The following is a 12,199-nucleotide window of genomic DNA, read 5'->3' as shown; positions in this document are numbered from 1 at the left end:
GCTGGCTTGGCAGTAGCAAAAAAAAAAAAAAAAAATGCAAGTTCTCTGGCTTCCAAATTAATTTGGCAACCCTAATAATAAAGTACCAGCATTAAATCAAAAAAGTTTACAATAACACATGCACAGGGGATCCCAGACCTGCGGATAGTCAGCAGTTCCTGCGCTCATCACCCCCATTAAGACAACTTCATGCAGTCCAAAAATCTGCTTTAATAACACTTAACTCTGAATTTATCATTTTGTAATTTTTATCAAGAATACAAATATCTACAGTAGTTATTTTAATGTCCATTATGATAAAGAATCCATACAGCTTATTATTGCCTATATTGCTAAAGGATGACCGTATGTCAGTGTTATAGAACAACAGCTCCAAACTGCCTGCTATCCCAGTTTAGGAGGTAGAGTCGCAATAAAAAAAAAAAAAAAAAAAAAAAAAAAAAAAAAAAAAAATGGAACCTATAGGCCAATACTATTCTATTTTCTTATCTGGTGCTAGTCATGTGACAAATTACTGAGAACTGGCCATGGGTAGTAACTTCAAGACAGGAGTCAGAATTCAGAGCTGCCAATCAGCTCTGGCTAAAAAGCCGTCTCTTCTGCAGAGATCAGTTCCCTGGGTTTCTCCCAGCAATAAATCACATAGCAAGGGACCAGAATGCCTTCTATAAAAAAAAAAAAAAAAAAAAAAAAAAAAAAGGTAGGCAGCTCTTTGCTTTTCACCAACACTTCAGTTAACTTTCTGCCAAATATATTCCAGGTGCATATAAACAAAAAGCTGTATAAAGTCTTTTTAGAAAGCAGCCACCACTTGAGTAGAAAAACCTGACCCCTGCCAGCATGCTGTAGAGGAGGGTCATTGCTCTTTGCCAGCAGAAGAAGAGTTCTAGCTCTGACTCAGCAGGGAAAATGTGGGAGTCCATTGTTTCCCCATATAGAGCAAAGTTCCTTCTCTGTGGCCTGCTGGCAGGGGGACTGGCTTTTCTACTCAGGCAGTGGCTACTTTCTAAAGACTGCAAGACTTACATTTTAGTTACACCAGGGATTTGGGGTTCAATCCAGTTAAGGGATGAGCAATAAAGTGTAGTTTCAAATACAGCTAGTATGGAGGGGGTGGGGTGGGGGGCGTAACTTTATAAAATCTTAGCACAGACGCTCAATGATCAGCACTCAATTAGGACTTCAATGTGCTGTCACTTTTCAATCAGGCTGATTAAATGGCACTTAAGGTCAGGGTACTAGATACCCCCCCCCATTTAGCAGGATGCACTGATCGCATCTGTCATAACACACCAGTATTTTGGCATAGATACGTTTTCATAGACATTACGCCTGGAGTTCAGCATAAAAAAGGATTACAAGACTAATACAGATATACAAAATTTGGCAAGTAAATAAAATTCACACATATATTTCATAGTCTAGAGTTCAGCATATGGACATCCTTTGGGGAACAGTAGAGCACTACCTAAAAGCTCTGTCTGCCCTGTAAGTTTAACAGAAGTATAGCCAAAGCCATTTTGGGGATCACAAGAATGCAGTTCGTTCTGCACTCTGCAGGTCCAGGCTCTGAAAAGTACCCAGCCATATAGTTGGGATCTGCCTGGACCAGCAGCTGGCTCAGGGAGCTGCTGAGAGCCTGAGCCAGCCACTCCCACCCCCTCCACAGCCCAGCTCTCCAGTAAGCACTGGAGGGGACAGCAGAGAGCCACTGACTGACAGTCACCGCTCTCTGCTCAAAGTGGGGGGAGGGGGGGGGCGATAAGCAGTGTTTGATAGCTCTGTTCTCACTGCAGAGGCAGCATCAGATTGAAAAAAAATGTTATAATCGCCTAGGTGGATGCAACGTCAAAGGCCATTACTTCTTTTATTGGCAGTAGAAGGCAGAGGAGGCACAGGTAGATGCCCCAGCTGCGGGGGCCCAAAATGTATGATTCAGCCTAAAACTGGCTATTTTCGGTTGTTTTTTTTCTTCTGTAATCTTTTCCATTTTTGTTTTCCCCTTCAAGCACCAAGATTGACAGAATAGCCTAAGATTCCATTCACATTAGCGCAACTTGTCAGGCGACTTGTCAGCCCGACAAGTCGCGGTAGGTCGTGGTCCATTGAGTAGTACAGGACCCGTTCCAATAGGAGCAACAGAAGTCGCTCCGACTTAGAAAAAGGGTCCTGTACTACTTTGGGGCGACCTCGGAGCGACTTGCATAGACTTCCGTTATGTGAAGTCTGCAAGTCGCGGTGCACAGCAGTGTATGCGACTTCACAGGTGGCCCCCCCCCCCGAAGTCGTGTCGCCCCAATGTGAATGGGCTCTAAAGCTACAATTAAAGTAGAGTTTTGCTTTAAGCCCTCTCCAAAGGGTATGATACATTTGTGTAAAAATCATACCCAGTTTCGGCACCATAAGAAAAACCAATTTACCCAGCCTATTAACTTCATCTGAAGCTTTTTTTTTTAGCATTCCATCAAGTCCTTTACCTTATATTTGGTGCAGTTGCTTACAATTGTTCAGATCCCAAGCACAGTGTCAGAATAACAGCTGAAACTATTCAAAAACATCCAAAAAACCAAACTCCCAAATCTAAAAACAAAAAAGGCCTATTCATGTGAGGTAAGGAGTGTTTTTTCTGCTTTTACATACGCAAAATCCATATGGGGAAAAAAAAAAAAAAAAAACCCCAACCACCACACTAAACATTAAAAATGTTTAAAAACTATACTACTCTATTCAAATATAAAAATGGGAAATTGCACTGAGAAAATATGGACATTTCTTCTATCTCTAGCAAATAGGCTTCCAAAAATACAGGGGGTGGGGTTTGAGGATATATACACATAAGGTACTGCAACAAATTAAAAAACATTTTTGAAAAAAATATATATATTACCCGTTATGAAAAAAAAAAAGTATCTGCAACATAGGAGTCCTTAGCACATGTACCAGTCCTACGTGCATGTACCAGTCCTACTCAAATACATACTGGTGAGGTCAGGAATTAAAATACTGTATAGAACTGAGGTGTATGTAAATTTTGCCCCACCTAGTGGTTTTTGAAGAGAATGACAATTAAAGCAAACTAAAGTTCTAGCAACATGCTCTCAGCATTATTTAAGACCAAGCTCTTAAGTAGAACTTTACAAATGCAAGAGGCTAAGGCAGGTAGAAATGCATTTAAAATTAATACTGTATTTCCCTTATAAATCTAAAATCTACTGCTGATTGCATTGAGATGAACAGCAAAGTGTTTACAAAAAAAAAAAAAAAAAAAACCCTGCCACAATCTAATGCAATAATCAATACACTGTGACCGAACATATATTCACAGTTTCACAAATTTTATAAGTGGACCTATTACAGCTCATAACACAAAGCTGTGCAAAGCAGTTCAGCAAATACAGGTTATAGTTGCACTGTATAGAAAAAAAAAAAAAAAAAAAAAAAGAAGGGAGGGGGGAAACGCCTAGTGCAGTGATGGCAAACCTTGGCACCCCAGATGTTTTGGAACTATATCTCCCATGATGCTCATGCACTGCAGTGAAGTAGAGCATCATGGGAAATGTAGTTCCAAAACATCTGGGGTGCCAAGATTCGCCATCACTGGCCTAGTGCATTACCTGAGATTTATTGCTCAAAGAAACCAAAAATACTCATAAGTAATGGGTTTAACAAAATTTGCAGTGTCAGCGAGTGATCAAAACTGTGGTCCCGAAATGCATCAGCTTGCCAACATTGCGACAGGTAATGCACTAGGCGTTTGCACCTCCGTGTGCATTTTGCAGTAAGGTCGGAGCCCCCTGTTGGGTTGCTACCGCTACCTTGGGCTCCATCAGAGAGCCCCCCCCCCCCCTAGAAAATGAGGGAATATCTGCAACAAAGGACAGTGGTGTAGATTTTCCCCATTTCCTGTCTTTAACCGGTGACAGGAAGCAGAGGGAAGGCTCTTTAATGGAGCCCTAAAAAGGAGAACAAACGCGTTGGGTTCCAAGCCACCCCAACTATCCAGAACTAAAAGCTTTGACTGGACATTCAATTTAACAAGGCAGATATTGGCAGAGGACTACCGGGAATAAACACATGCTGCCACCTCAAAAGTAATTTAGGCACCTTGGAACAATATCTGCTTATTGGACATCCTGGGTGGTGCTAATATGTGTCAGCATCCATACAGAATCCCAGGATTTTATCCCCCCCCTTAATATGAGCATACATTGCAAGTATAAAACTGTTTTAGTTTGAGCAGCATATTGTGCTTCCATAAGGAAACTTCAAATTAGGTTCACAAAATATATATTTTTTTTTTATTTAAAAAAAAAAAAAAAAAAAAACCCCCTCCCCACAAAATAAAAAAGTAAACACAGTGTTAAGAACAAAAAACGAGTTGCCCCTCCTCCCCAAACAACACTTGAATAATAACCAAGCAGCAATGTAAAGATGCCAAGCAAGTTGGAGAAGGTTCAAGAAGTGTCATGTGCGAGTCACCTACTCCAAAAGCCGGCTGTAGTGATTCTTTAACATTGCTGAATAAGCTTTGGTCAGTTAGACCGATAAAGTGCGAGGGGGGGTAGCAGCATATTTTTAGAACACTGTGCAGAAAAGGTTCAATGAATATGGCCACCCCACCCATAGTGTCTCAAGGTGCCGTACTGCCCCATATCCATTTCAACTACACTAAGCAGTTGGGGCTGAACACTAAATGAAAAGTAAACAAAATAAAAGTACTGAAGTCTATATATAAAATGAAAATACCCATTAGCATGTGTTTTGACCCGTTTGCAAAGAGCCCTCAAGTAAAAGCTTGGGGTTTGTGCGTTCTTTGCAAAAACGTAAATGGGTAGGATCCAATACAATTCCAGCTTCTCCATGTGAAGTCCTTAAGAAAAAAGGCAGACAAAACAATTTTGGAAGGGTTTGAAGTCATTGGACTGATGGAAAAAAAAAAAACAACATTGTAAGTCGTTAGGAATGGCGAGACTGATCATGATCCTCCATGTTAGAATTTTGAAGGGAATTCAGGGCACAGCGGGCAGCTTCACGACTAGCCTCCTCCTTAGCCTCCATTTCAGCTATGCACAGTGTAGCCACGTGAGCCAAGATCTGCAAGGGGCTAATTCTAGCACCTTCGATAATGCATGGAGGAGAGGCAGGTGTAGGGATTTGTGCATGTTCCTCGGGGGAGTGGCAACTACGTTTGTTGGGCAGCTCTGCTGAAGTGCCCGCTTCCTCAGCTTTTATAGCAGGAGCCACTTGTTGCACAATAATGTCATGACTGACCGTGGCGACAGCATGGATAGGTTGCCCAAAAGGATAGATCAGAGGCACTAAGCCAGCAGGCAAAGGAGGAACCATCAACATGCTTGGCAGTGTAGCACGGTCAACTGATTGAATATGGGGAACGCTTGTAGGCATTCGTTGTTGCTGAATGCGTGGAGGCATTTGCTGTTGAATGCATTGAGGCATTCGATGTTGCTGAGCATTGGTAGCCATTCGCTGTTGCTGAAGGTGTGGAGCCATTCGCTGTTGCTGAGCATTGGTAGCCATTTGCTGTTGCTGAGCATTGGTAGCCATTTGCTGTTGCTGAGCATTGGTAGCCATTTGCTGTTGCTGAATACATGGAGGCATTTGCTGTTGCTGAAGGTGTGGAGCCATTCGTTGTTGCTGAGCATTGGTAGCCATTTGCTGTTGCTGAGCACATGAAAGTGGCTCTGGATTTCTCGATCCCTTACGAGAGATGGTGTACTGAGCAGGATCTTTCCCGTCCCTGCGGAGCATTTCAGGTAGAGCTCTTCGGCGAGCATTAATGAACCAATTGCAAATCTGTAAATGGCAAAGAATGGAAACTGCTTAGAAAACAATTCCAAGTAAGATCATAGCAGGAAAAAAAACGAATGAAATATACCTATATACTAGTGAGAAAATGGGAACCCTCAATAAATGTTTAGTGGTCTTCCCACTATGATCACTGCTATTGTCACACTGTAGGTTTGGTAACTGCCTCAAAAATACTCATTGGGCATAAAATAAAATAAAAAAAAAATATAGGTGGTCTACAGGTTGCCATCTGCTTCCTGGAAAGGCTAGTGGCCTAGCTGTCATGCCAAGCCAGAAACTTAAGTTCACACCTCAACCAGAGATTGTTATGAAGGAGTTTATTTGCTGAAGGCTTGTTCTGGGTCACCAAAAGCAGCCTACGTATTTCTTTAGGAAAGCCACCTTTTGGGTTCTTACCTCCCAAAGCAGGCCCCCAACCCTGCAGACCGCAGGGTCCTTGTCATGCTTCTGGCCCCACTTCTGCAGTCCTCTGCTTCTTCCTAATGGCCAGTGCAATCACCAGTGACATTTGGTGGCCAATATGAAAGAATCAAGGGCTCAAGCAGTAAAGCCAAAAACACGACTATGAAAAACGTTAAAGGAAATAGGTTCTATAAATTATTTGAATGTATCAGTTTGAACACAGGACTGCAATTCCAGGATTTCACTAGCAGGTGGCTCTGCATTCGAAGATTTGGAATTGGGAAACACTAAAGGAGCAGCAGGAAAGTAGATAAAAATGAGGATATTCTTAAGCTGCGAAAGTCGCCAAGGTAAGTCCTAACTTTTTCTCTGGCTTGCTTAGTAAAGCTTGCCGGGTGACATACCTGCAGTAAGGAGAGGCGAGTCCGGCTGGACAGCAAACTTTTCTCCAGTTCTGATGGATAGGCATTGTGGCGATGCTCAAAGAGCCAATCACGCAGGACTTCAACCGCTTCTTTGGGAAGGTTTCCTCTACGGCATTTTTTAGGTTTAGGACCATTCGCGTCCCTGCTGCAACCCTCCCCAGGATCACTATCAGTGGAAGCGGAAGTGGGGGAAGGGGAAGTATAAGTGGAGGGGGTGGGGGAAGGGGAAGTGGACGGGGAGGGAGATGGGGATCGGGAAGGGGACGGGGAGGGGGAGCGGGAAGTGGAGGGATTCACCGATTTCTTTTTCATCCCTAAAGGCAAAAATATAAGAAGCACATCAGTCATACATGCAGTAAAAAGTTGATAATTGAGTGAATTAAACATCAGAAGGCTCTCAAGAGGATGCCAATCACATAAAATTAGATCAATTATTATTGTGTGTTCTGTTGAAGACCCTAAAATAAACAATTTTCCTGGAACAGAACTGGGTGTGTCTGATGCCCTTTAGAGCCGGTTCACATACAGGCGACCCGACTTGCCGGGGCGACCTGTGAAGTTGCGGTGCACAGCGCGCACCGCGACCTCAGAGCGACATGCACAGACTTCATATCACTGAAGTCAATGCAGGTCGCTCCAGGTTGCCCCAAAGTAGTACAGGACCCTTTTTCTAAGTCGGAGCGACTTGTGTCGCTCCTATTAGAACGGGTCCTGTGCTAATCTATGGCAGGCGACCCACGGCGACTTGTCAGGCGACCAAGTCGCCTGACAAGTCGCCCCAGTGTGAACCGGCTCTTACAGATTTTGTCTGCCCCCCTTCTCCGTTTTATAACATTCTAGGTCAAAGAAAAAAAAAAAATAGTTGTCCTGCCCTTAACATCATGGGATAAGGTTTCCCCATGTAGACCTTTTGAGCCTAGGAAGAAGTCCCATTTTATTTTTCCCATGTGTGTGTATAGCTGTTCGAGCCCCTAGAATCTCATGAAGAGTATAGCTATGGTGGGGGGGGGGGGGGGGGAGACTATGGATAAGTGGTCTACAATTACCAAATTATGGATTTGGTTGGACTCTAGGAATCCCATGAACAGCATACTAATGATCGAGTTGAACCCTTGGAATACTCTGAAGAGCATACTATAGATAAGAGTTAAGCCTTGAGATTCCCATCAAGAGAAACGATGGATAAAGTGGTTTTGGAATAGGTTCTTGAATTTGGAATATATAATACAGTATTTCTATTAAATAATGATTTTCAAGTAAACTGCATTAGATCATAAGCTTTCACAAAGAATAGGTAACCATTTTGAGTCGATCATGAATAGCCGCTCTCCTCATCTACAGTCTCATGTATTAAGATGTCAGCCTACTCTAGGAATCTCTCCCACCATATAGTGGACAGCATTCATTAACATAGTGATTGTATTCCCTGGGGGTCTATACACCTTTTGTTTCACTAATCAGTGCAAATTTGCATTTTACTTCTCACCTATCTTCTCTCCAAAGTTAGCCCAGACTTTCCAGTTACTTACAAGACCAAAATCTACAGTTAGCTCTTCTTTGGTATAATACAAGGGGTTACAAACACCATACCCAGGATAGTGGACCCAATCATTTAAACATACACATATTATATATATATATATATATATATATATATATATATATATATATATATATATATATATATATATATATATATATATATATATATATATATATATATATATATATATATATATATATATATATATATATTTTTTTTTTAATTAAATACAGCCATAAGGTCAGGTTTCCTGATAGCAACGACAGTGGGCTATGAGATTATATGGTGTCGCTGATGCATTGTGGGTAATTGCAACAATAACTGACATGGCCCACTGTTGTCACTTATCAGGAAACTTGCCATGCCATCAAGGTCCTCAGTGGACCTTACAGCTGACGGTGAAACCACCCCAAATGCAACAATGATCCTGCCAGGCATGGTCCACTGTTGTCATCAGGAAACCTATCCTGAAAAGAGACAAGAAGCTATCTCTGGACAGCATTTAGACAGAAGGTGGCAGCAGAGGGCCAGATCAGTAGCAATGAGATGCTGCAACAACAACAGTGGCCCATGCAATGCATTTTGAAATGGCCACTAATTTCTATTGGCTCCTTTGAGACAAAGTGACAACACAGGAGCAGAAATGGGTGACAAGGACAGAGGTGTTGTCACCCTGTAGCCGGAAGTGGCAGGATCGCCTTTTTTTTTTTTTATTATTATTATTATTATTATTATTATTATTATTAATGAAAGCATTACCCCCCCCAAAAAAAAAAAAAGGATTGCTGTCGGTGTTCCAGTTAGGGAGATCCCCCCCCCTCTCTATTTGACCTGTTTACCGTTAGCATAAAAAATTAGTAAAAGAAAATGCAAAAATTGTGGGTGGACAACAGAATAGGAGGGGGACATTTTCCACTAGGGGCCCCAATTCTGAGATTCCATCACTTAGTAGGGATTTCCTCTCACTTCCTATTTTAACTATGGGACAGGAAGTGATGGGAAAATCCCTCCCAAAAAAAAATAATAATAATAATAATAATAATAATAATAATGTAGGGATTTCCTCTCACTTCCTATTTCAACTAGGGGGATAGGAAGTGAAGGGAAAATCCCTCCCAAAATAAATAAAAAAATAAATATTGGAGGGATTTCCTCTGACTTCCCATTTTAACTATGGGACAGGAAGTGAAAATCTCAAAAAAATAAAATAAATAAATAGTGGAGGGATTTCCTCTCACTTCCTATTTTAAACTAGGGGGATAGGAAGTGAAGGGAAAATCCCAAAATCCCTCCCAAAAAAAGAATAATAATAAATATTGGAGGGATTTCCTCTCACTTCCCATTTTAACTATGGGACAGGAAGTGAAAATCTCAAAAAAAATAATAATAATAAATTAAATAATGGAGGGATTTCCTCTCACTTCCTATTTTATCTAGGGGGCAGGAAGTGACGGGAAAATCCGTCCCAAAATAAATAATGGAGGGATTTCCTCTCACTTCCTATTTTATCTAGGGGGGATAGGAAGTAAAGGGAAAATCCCTCCCAAAAAAAATAAAAATAAATAATAATAATAATAATAATAATAATGTAGGGATTTCCTCTCACTTCCTATTTCAACTAGGGGGATAGGAAGTGAAGGGAAAATCCCTCCCAAAATAAATAAAAATAAAATAAATATTGGAGGGATTTCCTCTCACTTCCCATTTTAAACTAGGGGACAGGAAGTGAAGGGAAAATGTCCGAAAAAAAAAATGTATTATATATATATATATATATATATATATATATATATATATATATATATATATATATATATATATATATATATATATATATATATATATATATATATATATATATATATACACACACACACACACACACACACACACACATATCTTGAAATCACATTAACATTTTAAAGTCGATGTGAAAATTCTGTGTCTGTGTTACATTTTAAAAATAAAGTTTTGAAATCACATGGACATTTCGTAGTTATAATCTTTGCTGCATTCATGGCTTAATCAACAGATCCAACAAATTGTAAGATAAATGTAAAAAAAGAGCAAAACACAAAAATGAATGAAGAAAAAAAAATAAAAAACTGTGAATATTTGATAAGAAATGCTATCTAAGCCTCTTGCATCCTATCCAGAGCCCCCTCACCCATCACACAATAGGTCTGATCTCCCCACCCCAACCCCTGGCCTTTATTTGTTCAAATGCAAAGAAACAACTTCTCCCTCCAGAACAAGGATCTTCCCATCACAGCAAATGGATATCCCTTCACCCCCTACCCTTCCATCTCCTCCTCCACCAAAATGGAGCTGGGGGGGGGGGTCTGTGTACGTGCACAGGACATCCCAGACATGTGGACACAGGACTGAGCCATCTACCTGCTCCATGGTGCACAGACCAAACTCTAGTAACCTCACTAGAGCCCTTTAAACATGACGTCACCGCCTCCGCACCCGCCAATACACAGAACAATGACAGTTGACAATCAGAGCGCAAACTTTGTGCCCAGCACATCCGATCACACCGAATATAATGGAAGAAGCGAGACAATCTTTAGAGTAAATCGTGCAATCAGAGGGGATCAGGGCATAGATCGGGGGGTGGCAGTTGTCGGTCATAGATGGGCAGACACGTGAGCGCAAAGTTGCAGAGAGAAGATCGGAAACAAAGAGCTGTCCGCACATGGCGTGCACACATCGATCCCCCCCCACCACCGATCATCCACCCCACGATCACCTACCCCAGCTGCAATTAGCAACACAGAGCCGATCGGTGCTGGAAAGAAAGAAAAGAAAAGTTCTTCTCACTGACAAAACTGTTTCTTTGTTTCAAAGAGAAAACAGGAACTTCTGATCTCCTCTCCCCTCCTCCTCCTTCTTCTCCCTCCTCTCCTCTCTCCAGCTGTCACTTCAAACTCCAACCTCACATTAAACTCAAATAATGCACAGCTCCCCCTCCCCCTCCTCTACAGCAAACACATGCGACTGCACCAAATTCCCATCAGATTGCAAAAAATAAAATAAAAATCGTAAAGTGGACGGGGGGGGGGGGTTCCCCCAGCTCAGGGCGAATCCCTAAAAAGTGAATGCAACTTACCCTTAGATGACTTTTTGCTCATGTTGTCGCTGTGTGTGTGGACCGTCCTCAATCTCTGAAGTCTGCCAGGTTATGATTTGTGCCAAAATCCTCACTGACAGATATACCACCCCCCCTCTCCTGTCTCCTTTGACAAGGGAGGGGCACGGTTTGAATAGAGCCCCCCTGATTGGCTGCAGCTTTTTTTTGTGTGTTGGGTGGGTGTGGGGGGTGAGAAGACAGAGAGTCGGGTTTCTGTCACTTGTTGTCTTGCGAATGAAACTTCTTTTCTTATTTAATTAACTTTGCTGCAATCTATTGGGGAGGGGGGAGGTGAGTGTCCTGGATGACCATTGTGATGGAAAGAGGCTGCCAGCCCCCCTCCCTCCTTGTCTGATCACTGGGATAGGAGAGGATTCCCGCCACACATGAGCCTTCATCATCATCATCATCTTCACATGGCTCTGCACTCAGCACTGCATGGCTGGGACTGTCACAAATGTCAAATAATCATCATCTTCAACACACGGCCCTGCACTGATCACTGCATGACTGAGGATGTCAAATAATAATAATAATCATCATCATCATCATCATACTGATCACTGCATGACTGAGGATGTCAAATAATAATAATCATCATCATCATACTGATCACTGCATGACTGAGGATGTCAAATAATAATAATCATCATCATCATCATACTGATCACTGCATGGCTGAGGATGTCAAATAATCATCATCATCATTATACTGATCACTGCATGTCTGTAATTGTCAAATGTCAAAAAATAATAATAATAATAATAAATCATCACATGGCCCTGCACTGATCACTGCATGGCTGCAATTGTCAAATAATAATAATAATCATCATCATACTGATCACTGCATGGCTAAGATGT

At 41.6% G+C, this 12,199-nt stretch overlaps 1 pseudogene across 1 annotated transcript; it reads right to left on the bottom strand.

Annotated features, from left to right (window-relative positions):
• Nucleotides 1-4,956: 4,956 nt before the first annotated feature.
• LOC309566878 lies at nucleotides 4,957-11,336 on the bottom strand (annotated as a pseudogene). Its single transcript has 4 exons — nucleotides 11,315-11,336; nucleotides 6,636-6,970; nucleotides 5,610-5,814; nucleotides 4,957-5,415 (listed from the first exon to the last, which is right to left on the bottom strand). The product of its transcript is annotated as an uncharacterized misc_RNA (transcript).
• Nucleotides 11,337-12,199: the final 863 nt, after the last annotated feature.

Source organism: Pelophylax lessonae (genome assembly GCF_965119305.1).
Source record: "Pelophylax lessonae genome assembly, chromosome: 11".
In the NCBI taxonomy this organism is placed as follows: Eukaryota; Metazoa; Chordata; class Amphibia; order Anura; family Ranidae; genus Pelophylax; species Pelophylax lessonae.
Note: the sequence above shows the minus strand (reverse complement) of the source record. Positions and strands in the feature narration are given on the sequence as shown.